The 12,431-nt window shown below is 41.8% G+C and overlaps 1 protein-coding gene across 5 annotated transcripts in view; it reads right to left on the bottom strand.

Moving 5' to 3' along the window:
• The window catches only part of LOC123506776, a 32,385-nt gene that overhangs the window by 4,180 nt on the left and 15,774 nt on the right, over window positions 1–12,431 (bottom strand). The gene's annotated exons all lie outside the window — the stretch shown is intronic.

Here is a 12,431-nt window from a genome sequence, read left to right as displayed (position 1 = left end):
AGTGGCAGAGTCTAGGAGATGGTCAATGAAACTATACAAGTCATGTTGACCTTGTGGCCTAAATTCAGCAATGAGAGGACATTCCATGATATAGTGAGGCAGAGTGTGTCCCCTTAGTGCAGCACACAGCACACAGCACACACCAGGAGAAGCACTCACTGATCTAGTTAAAGGGAAAGAGCCTCCTCGTGGCCTCCTGCTGGGCAATGTGGCTTAACTTCGGGAAAGCTCCCAAAATTAAACCACGGCAAATACTTTCCCTCCTGAAGCAGCTTTTTCTGCAGGATTTGGCTGCTTCTGAAACTCTGCTCACTATATTCCTATAAGGCGATTCTGCGGCACACAAGTTTTGGAAGCACTGTGTCGCAATGGCAGAGGCCAATGGGGATAAGAGTCCTACCTGCCCCACGTGTTCCCAGGTCTTCCGGAACTTCCAAGGAAGACGGGTCCACGAGCGCGCTCGGCACCCCTCCCAGTTCCATGCTGCGGAGGCGGTAGCTCTAAAGGCCGAGCGCCGGAGGGTGAGATGGGACCCTGAGGAAATAGCCATGATGGTGGACTACGAGGCAGCGAATCTTGGGGCCTCTAACATCAACCAGAAGATCCAACAGAACGTCCTCCCCCATCGGACCATCGAGGGGATCAAGGGGGCGCGCCGGTCGGAATCCTACAAGGCCCGGGTCCGATCGGCTGCTGGACCCTCAGGGTCCTGCAATCTCACCTCCATTAACACCTGGACGCTCTATCAACCACCAGGATATGCCATCTTTTTTGGGACCTGTTTCTGGCAGTCCCCAGCCACCTCCTCCTCACATAATGTCTGAGGAAGAGATCCATGCTAGCATGCAGCAATTACCTAATGCCCTCGGACTTTCCGTTCCCACCGGCATTGGCGAGGTGGAGCACCAAGTAGATCTGTGGTGCCCACCGAGTGCTTATAGATACAGACCTCCGGGAAGGGGCGGGCCGGTGAGTCAAAAAGAAGGCTATTCGAAGAAGGCAGTACAGAAGAGTACAGACAATGTGGCGCAAAGAGAGAGGCCGGACCGTCAAGGAGATACTTGAAGGTATCCCTGACGGTCCACCTACCACTCCGCCCAATATGAAGGCTTTTGGGCAGGCCTCTTTCAAAGACAGTCTGGGAATGAGACCAGAACACCTGCTGCTATAAGGACCACTCTCAATGTCGCCGGCCCGATAACTGAAGATGAGATTAAACTGGATATAAGATCCACCAAAGCCGCTACAGCCCCGGGCCGGATGGCAGAGGACTTGAGTGCATATGTGCATTCGAGTTAAGGAAGCTGGGATGGGATTTTAATGCCCTCCTGCTCCTAAAAGATGTCCCCTGGAGTTGGGCCAATGGACGAACAACCTTAATCCCGAAGAAGCCTGAGGCCAAGGAGCCAAGTGAGTTTCGCCCTCTCACGATAACATCAATCCTTCTTAGGCTCTTTAATAAGATCATTGCAGCATGGCTCATGGCTGCGTCGCCCATGCCTGCACAGCAGAAAGGCTTCGCGCCCGAGGAGGGTGTAGCGGCCAACATCCTCCTTGTCCAAAGACTGATCAGTGACGCCAAGGCCCAATTTAAGAACTTGTCAGTCGCCTTCATTGACTTCAAAAAAGCCTTTGACTCGGTGAGTCACCCATCCCTGGTAGCCGCAACCAGGAGATGGGGATTTCCACCTGTACTCACTGAGTTAGTAACAAGCCTATATGAAAAGGCTAGCACTAATATTCTCGGGGATAACATCAATATCACAAGGGGAGTGCTCCAGGGAGACCCTTTGTCTCCCTACTTGTTCAATATCACCTTGGACTGGGCACTCTCCTCTTTGCCAGCAGACGTAGGGGCGCGTCTAGCCGGCATACCCCTGAGTTACATCGCCTACGCCGACGATGTGGTACTCACAGCATCCACCCCTCGGGGCCTTCAGGCTTCGATTGATGCGCTGGTCATCGAGGCAGGGAGGGTGGGGCTGGAACTGGGCCACGAGAAATGTGCCACTATGAACATCATTGGTGACGGAAAGAGGAAGAGGTGGCTGGTTGACCCCTCCATCTTCTATGCCGGTGACAGGAGGTTGAGAGCGGTGATGCCCGGCGAGAGTTATAAATACCTCGGCCTGGAGGTGGGTCCGACTAAGTGTCACGCTGAGCCAAGGCGGGCCCTAGCGGCCCTGGTACGGGACTTGAGTACGCTCCAGAGATCTCCCCTCAAGCCGCAGCAGAAGCTGTGGGCTTTGAAATGCGTAATTGTGCCCAAACATCAGTATCCACGCATTCATGGCAAGACGAATAAAGGAACCCTGAACGCGTATGACCAAGAGATCAGGAAGTTCGTTAAAAAGGCATTACATCTGCCAATGGACACCCCTAACGCTGCCCTCTATGCAAAAGTGGGCCATGGGGGGTTAGGGGTGCCGCAACTAAGAACAAAGGTGCCTGCCATGAAGAGGGGAATCTTGGAGCGGCTCGCTAAGAGTTCCGATGCCAGGGTCGCTGGGATAGCAGAAGCAATGTGATGCAGTGTGTCTCCCGTAGGTGTAAGCATAGCTCTGGGAGACACATGCATAGTGAAGACTAGTGCTACTGCCCCTATGGCAACAAAGCTCCAACTGATCACTAATGCTACTATGTACAAAGTCCTTAATGCTACTTTTAACATAACCCAGAGTGTGCTCAGTGCCAGGGTCCACTGTGTCATCTTGTAAGGCACACTGAGCAAGGTGGTCTGCTTTTTCATTTAGTGGGATACCCACATGAGAGGCAATCCAGATGAAATGGACCGTGGCACCAGCACCTTCTAGGGCGTGGATGAGATCAAAACACTTATTAACTAGATCACAGTCAACGAGGGAGGTGGATTGAAGGGCATACAATGCAGCCTGACTGTCAATAAAGACATATACATTCTTATGGAGAAGTGCCACAATATGGAGTGCCTCCAGTACAGCATACAGTTCTGCTCTAGTGGAACACGTGTGCAGGGAGAAATCGTGTGGGTACTTGGACAAGTGTGCATAACTCAAAAGAAAACTAGATAAATGGAGATATGGAGACAGGACACTATGAGCCTCGCTCGAACACTGTACAATACAACTAGGTAAATACATACACACACACACACACACACACACACACACACACACACACACACACACACACACACACACACACACACACACACACACGAGCGCAATGGTCAAGAACAGATGCACAGAACAACGCTTCCCGCAATCAGCTGATCTCCAAAGGTTGTGAGTTTACAGAGGCCTGGGCAATTGTGTGTCTTGTGTGGCAATAGTCTCCAGAATTTACACTGAAAGGCATCATGAGTCAGAAAGAACTTACACCCATATGCAAGTATGGAAATAGGGAAAGAGTACAAGGAGAGGATGATTATGTTGATGAGGGAGAGAGTAGATTTGAAGGATTCGATGAGAAAACCCCTACCCTCCATAGGCGAGTTTTAACTTTGGAGAAAAAATTAGACAACTGGATAAGGGAGAGCATGAGAAGTAAAGAGAATGATGAACAGGAGAAAGAGTTTCTGAACTTGAAAGAAAAGATAAAAAAAGTGGAAGAAAACGAGGCTAGGATGAGGGGTGAGAACGCGGAACTAAGAAATGAACTAACCAAGTACAAGCAACAGATGGAGGAAGGACTCGTTAAAGTAGAGAGTGCTGTCTTCAACCTATGTATGGCACTACCAAGGGGGAGGACATACTGAAGACATTCACTGACCATTTTGAGGACAGAGGGGTTGACATAAGAAAGATTTTTGCAGTAACAACAGATGGTGCCCTGCTATGGTAGGAAAAACAAGGGTTTTACCAAGCTTGTTGAGGATAAAATTGGACACCCCATTTTGAAATTGCACTGCATAATTCATCAAGAAAATTCATGTGCCAAAATCTCGAGCTCTGATCTCAACAAGGTGATGGCTACTGTAACAAAAGTAGTGAATTTTGTTGTTGCACACTCTTCTCTTACGCACAGGCAGTTTCAAGCTTTCCTTGAAGAGGTGGACAGTGCTTACAAAGATATACCCTGCACAGCAGTGTTAGGTGGCTAAGCTGTGGGAAGGTATTGGAGAGATTTGTGGAATGCTTTGATGAAATCAAGCTTTTCTTAACAGAAAAAGGCCAAGGCTACCCTGAGCTGGAGGACAGAGATTGGATTGTGAAACTTATGTTTCTCTCAGACATCACCAAACATCTAAATGACCTCAGTCTTCTCTTGCAAGGTGCAGGAAAACAGTGATGGACTTGTATGATACTTGGAAGGCATTTGTTGCAAAGCTTGCAGTTTACTCATCAGATATTAAAAATGGTTCTTTCCGTTACTTCAAAAACTTGAAAACTTATCTGCAACTCATCCTGTCAACACTACTGATCTTCAGGTGTACATGCAAGAATTGAAATCTGAGTTCTCAATCAGATTTCAAGATTTCCAAAACATCGGCCCAGTGTTTTCCTTTTAATCAGACCAGACACGTTTAGATACAGTGAGTTGGACGCATCTCTTTTTGAGTGGATGGAAACTGAAGAGTTGGAAATGCAGTTAATTGACTTTCAGGCCTCATCATTGTGGTCAGCTAAATTTAAGGATCTTCGAGAAATATTGGAAACTAGTACGAATGATCATGCAGCTCCATATTAAGTTCCTGGACATCACTGCCTGATAAATTCAATTGCATGAAGAAAGTAGCTTTTGCATTGCTATCAGCATTTGGATCTACATATCAGTGCGAGCAGATGTTTTCACACATGAAGCACATCCTCAATCCCCATCGCAGCAACCTTACAACGGATCATTCTGAGGGTTGTGTAAAGCTCAAGGTGTCCAGATATTCACCTGAAATTTCAACTTTGGCCAAAGGGAAGCAAGGGCAAGGATCGCATTAATATTGTGAGTATAATTTACAATAAAGAAGTATATTTTAGTTTCTAAGAATACTAAATGCTACAAAAAGTGTTACATTTATGTTATGCATGTGGAGAAAAATACATCCTACTTTAATTACAATGGTCACTACATACTCAGTCATAGTGTATAATTATAATTTTCATTTTCGTAGGCTACATATAGGGCTGAAAAAATAACATTTGGCACGCAAGGGAGTAAAAAAGTGGCATGAATTATAAACTGGCACACTATGTTCAAAAGGTTGCCGACCCCTGGAGTAGAGAAAGAAAAAGAGGACCTGAGAGATCTAGTTAACAAAGAAGAGGAAAGAGTACAGGATGTGATTCAGAAAGAAGTACAGGCATGGGGAGTCCAGGAGAAGAAAGACAAAGATCATTTTCAGGAAGTGATCCAGGAACAACTAAAAGTAAGAGACGAGAACATGGCAAACAAAATGATACGAGTCCTTAAGGAAAAAGAAAACATAGTAAGGGAAATTGCAGAAAAATGGAATGAAAGAAAAAAAATGTAAAATATAGGCCAAGACAGGAAAAAGAAGAATTGAAATCAGTCAAGGACCTACTAAAAAATCTAAATGACAAAGATAGGCAGAACCTAGAGGAGGAAGTAGAGGAAATACATAGAATGGGACCTTACCAAGATGGAACAACAAGGCCAATAAAGATACTACTAAAATCACAAGCAGCAACAGAAGAGATAGAACTACAAAACTCCGGGAAACGGAAGGCTGCATGGATATATATATATATATATATATATATATATATATATATATATATATATATATATATATATATATATATATATATATATATATATATATATATATATATATATATATATATATATATATATATATATAAAAGGAAAAATAGAAATGAGGAAGAAAGGAAGAGATACAATGAACTGGCGGCAGCAGTAAGGGATAAAAATAATGAATGGTCATTTTTTTGGAGAATTCTAGGAGACAGGATAAGGAAATGGTATATGAGAGAGAAGGTAGAGGAAACAGTGGAGCAAGTTTAACTAAAAGTGATAAGGGCAAGAAACTAAAAATGATGAACACGAACATTGACGGAGTTCTATCAAGTAAATTAGAACTAAAAGATTACATAAAGAAAGAAGAACCGGATATTGTATGCCTGGCTGAAACAAAATTGAATGAGGCAATCAAAATAGACATAAATAATAGATATAACGTATGGAGGAAAGGAGGAGGAGGAGTTATGATAATGTTAAGGAAAGAGTTGGAGGTAAACCAAGTGGAATATGGTGAAGGAAAAGCAGAAGTACTGTATATTAAGATGCATATTAATAAAAAAGAGATAACAATCATTGGAACATATGTGCCACCAAAAACAAATTCATGGACCAACAAAGAATATAAAGACATGATAGAGGACACAATAAGGAGTCTAACGAGAGTCATTAAAGAAAGGAGAAAAGTGTTTTTAGTAGGAGACTTCAACTGTAAAGAAGTGGACTGGGAAAATTATGAAAGTGGTATGGGGGAAGAAGCCTGGGGAGAAAGATTCCTGAACGTAATGATAGACAATATGATGGACCAGAGAGTAAAGGAAAGCACAAAATTCAGAGAAAACGACGAGCCGGCGAGGTTGGACCTGGTTTTTACAAGGGGTATACAAATGAACGACGATATAAGATATAAGCGCCCATTGGGAAAGAGTGACCATGTAATTTTAGAAATGGATATAGAAGAGGGAAAAGAAGATAGAGATGAATCATACAAAGAAGACCGACTAAATTACAGAAAGGCTGATACTGAGAATCTCAAGAACTATTTCATATACATTAACTGGGAGGAGATGGAAAACACTGAGAGGGTGCAAAAGAAATATAACTTATTTTTGGAAATATACAGAACAGGAGTCAGGGAATATGTCCCGAAATATAGACGTAAAGAAGAAGGAAAAAAGATTGGTTTAACGCAAGATGTGCCAGGGCAAAGGAGAAAAGAGATGGAGCATGAAAAAGGTGGAGGAGAAATAGAAGTGCAGTAAATAAGGAAAACTTCAAAACAGCGAGAAATGAATACTATTTTAAAGTGAGGAAGGAAGAGGAGGGGAACTATGAAAGGGACATTGTCGAAAAATGCAAGGAGCAACCGAAATTGTTCTACAGATTCATCAATGGAAAAATAAGACATAAAGAAACAATAGAAAGGTTAAAAGGAGAGAATGGGATGGTGGAAGACCCAAAAAGTATGGCAGAAATGTTAAGTTGTAAATTTCAAGAGGTCTTTACTAAGGAGTCCAAATTTGGAAGGCCACAGTTTAATAGAGAGACCGTCTATATGAAAGAGATTAAAGTAACCAAGCTTGAAATAAAAGAGTTAATGAAGGAACTGGATGAAGAAAAGGCAATGGGACCGGATGAAGTCTCAGGCAGAATACTGAAAGAATGTAGGGAAGAACTAGCAAGTCCTATATACACCATAAAATGCTCAATAGAAAATGGAACAGTACCAGGGGAATGGAAAAGAGCTGAGGTGGTTCCCATATATAAGAGTGAAAGGAAGGAAGAACCTTTAAATTACAGACCGGTATCACTAACTAGTGTAATATGTAATATGTGTGAAAGAGTAATAAAGAAACAATGGATCGAGTTCCTTGAAGACAACAAATTATTATCAAATAGCCAATTTGGTTTTAGAAAAGGGCAGTCGTGTGTAACAAATTAACTGAGTTTCTACTCTAGAACAGTTGACAGAGTACAAGAAAGAGAGGGATGGGTTGATTGTATTTATTTGGATTTAAAAAAGGCATTTGATAAAGTGCCACATGCAAGGTTACTGTGGAAGTTAGAGGGGAAGGGTGGCTTAAAAGGAAGCACATTGAAATGGATGGAAAATTACTTGAGGGGGAGAGAAATAAAGACGGTAGTCAAAGATATGAAGTCCGAGTGGAGAGCAGTAGACGGCGGAGTGCCACAGGGGTCAGTACTGGCACCAATACTTTTCCTCATATATATAATATATATATGAAAACGGGGCCACACCAGCATAAAGCCCAGGTACTGTAAAACTACAACTAGGTAAATACAACTAGATAAATAAACACACACACACACACACACACACACACACACACACACACACACACTTCTCTAGGAAAAGTGATGGAGAAGCAGGCTGAATGGAAAAAAAGTCAGGAAGTGGAAAGAAAGGAGGTAAATTACAAAGTTGCAAGTCTGGAAAAGGAAATCAAAGAGTCTGGGGAGAAAACTTTGGGCCTTGCTGAAATTATAGATCAACAGATCATAGAAGAGAAGATTGCTGAGAAAGTGGTGAAGGTTATTAAGTCAAATGAGACATTGGTGAGGGAAACTGTAGACAAAAAGAGATGTGTGGTGATATTTGGTGTGGAGGAGGATAAGACACCGAGTAAAATGGAGAGAGAGAAAAACATAAAAAAGGTGATAAATAATATCATTAATGTGGTGCAGGAGGAGGGAAAAGACCTAGTACAAGAAATAGAGGACTTCCATAGAATTGGAAAGTTCACAAGAGAAGGTATGAGGCCAATAAGAATCAAACTTAACTCACAAAAGGATGTAGATGAATTGGTGGAGAAGTCATGGAGGCTAGCCCAGCAGGAAACAACAAGGAAGATTTGGTTGAGAAGAGATCTCGGTGAAAAGGAAAGAGAAATGTTAAATGAGTTGAGAAAGGAGGCTTTGAAAAAAAAATGAAGAGAGGACAGAAGAGGAGAAGAAAGAGTTTTCTGGAGAATCTTGGATATGAGACTGAGGAAGTGGTTCATAACCCAGAAAAGTACAGCAAGAAAGGACTAAAGAAACTTACGTATGAGCGAAATGTAATGTATTCCAACATAAATGGAGTGATATCGGGGATTTTAGAACTCAACGATTACTTGAGGGACAAGAACCCAGATATTGTGGGTCTTACTGAAACAAAACTGAGAGAGGAGAAGACCTGATGATGGTTGGAGAAGGAAATATAATGTTTGGAAAAGAAATAGAGTAGGTAAGATGGGAGGAGGAGTGATGTTGCTGGTTAAAAAGATATAAAGGTGGATCAAGTGAAAGAAGGTATGGGAAAGGCAGAAGTGCTAAAGATCAGAGCAGAAACTAATGAAGGAAAAAGAGGCACTACATAGTGGTGTACGTACCACCTAAGACAAATGCATGGTCAGTACAGGAATATGAAGAAATGATAAGTGATACAGGAACATGTCTGGAAGAAATGTTGGGTGGCTGTGAACGAACTATAATGATGGGAGATTTTAATTGTAAAGAGGTGTGTTGGGAGGACTGGTCAATGGAAGGATCAGAGACAACATGGGGAAATACACTATTGACACTGGCAATGGAAAATGTGTTAACTCAGTGGGTCAAAGAAGATACTAGGTTTGGAGGAGAGGAGCATCGTCAAGACTGGACTTGGTCTTTAGTACAGAGCCAATGGTCATTGAGGAGATGAGGGTGGAGTGCCCTTTAGCAAAGAGTGATCATGCAGTTTTGGAGTTCAAGGTGATAGACGAAGAGAAATCTAGAAGAAATGAAGAATATAAAGTGGGAAGATGGAATTATGCCAAGACAGATTTTGGAAACCTAAAGAAATTCTTTCAAGAGACAAATTGGATGAAATTCAAGAGTGCTAAGGAGCAAATGAAAAGTGGAAGGAATTTATAAAAATATACAAAGAAGGTGAGAAAAATTTGTACCAATAAGACAACATAGAGAAGTTGGAAAGCAGGACTGGTTTAACGATAGATGTGAAAAGGCTAGAACAAGAAAAGAGGATGCATGGAAGAGGTGGAGAAGGAAAAGACGGATTAAGCAGTGGGAAAGTTACAAAAGAGCAAGAAATGAATATGTGTTGATTAGAAGAGAAGAAAGAAAGAAACAAGAAAAGGATATAATTGATAAATGTAAAGACCAACCAAGGCTTTTTACAGACATGTGAACAACAACATCAAAAATAGAGAAAGTATTGAAAGTTTAGAAGTAAATGGAGTATGCAGTGAAGATCCCAGGAAATGGCAGAGGCTATGAATGGATGCTTTCGGAAGGTATTCACAAAGGAGACTGCTTTTGACAAACCACTGGTAATGGAACAGAAAGGGATTATGAAGGAGTTTCAAGTAACTGTGGAGGAGATCAAGAACATGATGGGGAGTTTAGAAGTGAGAAAAGCTGTGGGACCTGATGGGGTATCAGGATGGATTTTAAGAGAATGCAGGGAGCAACTGGCAGAAAAAGTTTGTGAAGTAATTGATGCCTCATTAAGGGAAGGTGTAGTGCCCCAAGACTGGAAAAGAGCTAACATTGTCCCAATCTATAAATCAGGTAACAAGAGAGACCCATTGAACTATAGACCAGTGTCACTTACAAGTGTGGTAGCTAAGATGTGTGAGAGGGTGGTGAAGAATAGATGGACAGACTTCTTGGAGAAAAATGACATACTTTGTGAGTGTCAATTTGGTTTTAGAAAAGGGCGTTCATGCACGACAAACCTGATATGTTACTATTCGAGGGTGATAGATGTAATACAGGAAAGAGATGGTTGGGCTGATGGAATATATCTGGATTTAAAAAAGGCCTTTGATAAGGTACCACACCGGAGACTGATCTGGAAACTTGAAATGGTAGGAGGAGTGCATGGCAGTTTACTAAAATGGATGGAAGACTTTTTGGTAGGAAGAGAAATGAGAACAATAATTAAGGACAGACCATCAGAATGGGGATTGGTGGAGAGTGGAGTTCCACAGGGATCAGTGTTGGCACCAGTAATGTTCGCGGTCTACATAAATGACATGGTGGATGGGGTGTCCAGTTATGTGAGCCTATTTGCAGACGATGCAAAATTGTTAAGAAAAGTGAGATGTGACAAAGATTGCGAACTACTCCAGGAAGACTTGGACAGAATATGGAAATGGAGCTGTACATGGCAAATGGAGTTCAACACGACAAAATGCAAGAAAATAGAGTTTGGCAAGAGTGAAAGAAGAATCAGGAGTATGTACAAGATAGGAAATGAAGACATAAAACCAGTCATGAAGAAAAGACCTTGGGGTGACAATTACCAATGACCTATCGCCAGAGAGACATATAAACAAAATAATTGGAGAAGTATTGAACTTATTGAGGAACATAAGAGTGGCGTTCGTATATTTAGATGAAGAAATGATGAAGAAAATAATTACTGCAATGATAAGACCGAGGCTTGAATATGCAACAATACAGTGGGCTCCGAACTTAAAGAAACACATAAAGAAACTAGAGAAAGTACAGAGGGCTGCAACGAAAATGGTGACTGACTTAAGAGATTTGACTTATGAAGACAGACTGAAAAGAATGCAACTTCCGACCCTGGAAAACAGAAGAAAGGGGAGACCTGATAGCAATATACAGAGTGATGATTGGCATGGAAAAAATGGATAGGGAAGATCTGTGTATGTGGAATGAAAGAATGTCGAGAGGGCATGGGAAAAACTAAAATGGCCACTTATAGGAGAGATGTGAAAAATATAGCTTCCCTCATAGAAGGGTGGAAGCATGGAATAGTTTAGACGTGGAAGTGGTCAACGCAAGGAATATTCATGATTTTAAGAAAAAGCTGGACATTAATAGATATGGAGACGGGACAACACGAGCATAGCTCTTTTCCCGTATGTTACAATTAGGTAAATACAATTAGGTAAATACACACAAATTGTTAAGAAAAGTGAGATGTGACAAAGATTGCGAACTACTCCAGGAAGACTTGGACAGAATATGGAAATGGAGCTGTACATGGCAAATGGAGTTCAACACGACAAAATGCAAGAAAATAGAGTTTGGCAAGAGTGAAAAAAGAATCAGGAGTATGTACAAGATAGGAAATGAAGACATAAAAACCAGTCATGAAGAAAAAGACCTTGGGGTGACAATTACCAATGACCTATCGCCAGAGACATATAAACAAAATAATTGGAGAAGTATTGAACTTATTGAGGAACATAAGAGTGGCGTTCGTATATTTAGATGAAGAAATGATGAAGAAAATAATTACTGCAATGATAAGACCGAGGCTTGAATATGCAACAATACAGTGGGCTCGAACTTAAAGAAACACATAAGGAAACTAGAGAAAGTACAGAGGGCTGCAACGAAAATGGTGCCTGACTTAAGAGATTTGACTTATGAAGACAGACTGAAAAGAATGCAACTTCTGACCCTGGAAAACAGAAGAGAAAGGGGAGACCTGATAGCAATATACAGAGTGATGATTGGCATGGAAAAAATGGATAGGGAAGATCTGTGTATGTGGAATGAAAGAATGTCGAGAGGGCATGGGAAAAACTAAAATGGCCACTTATAGGAGAGATGTGAAAAAATATAGCTTCCCTCATAGAAGGGTGGAAGCATGGAATAGTTTAGACGTGGAAGTGGTCAACGCAAGGAATATTCATGATTTTAAGAAAAAGCTGGACATTAATAGATATGGAGACGGGACAACACGAGCATAGCTC

The sequence above is a fragment of the Portunus trituberculatus genome, chromosome 20, assembly GCF_017591435.1.
Source record: "Portunus trituberculatus isolate SZX2019 chromosome 20, ASM1759143v1, whole genome shotgun sequence".
NCBI classification, from domain to species: Eukaryota; Metazoa; Arthropoda; class Malacostraca; order Decapoda; family Portunidae; genus Portunus; species Portunus trituberculatus.
The sequence above is the reverse complement of the archived record's forward strand: the minus strand, read 5'-3'. Positions and strand labels throughout refer to the sequence as shown.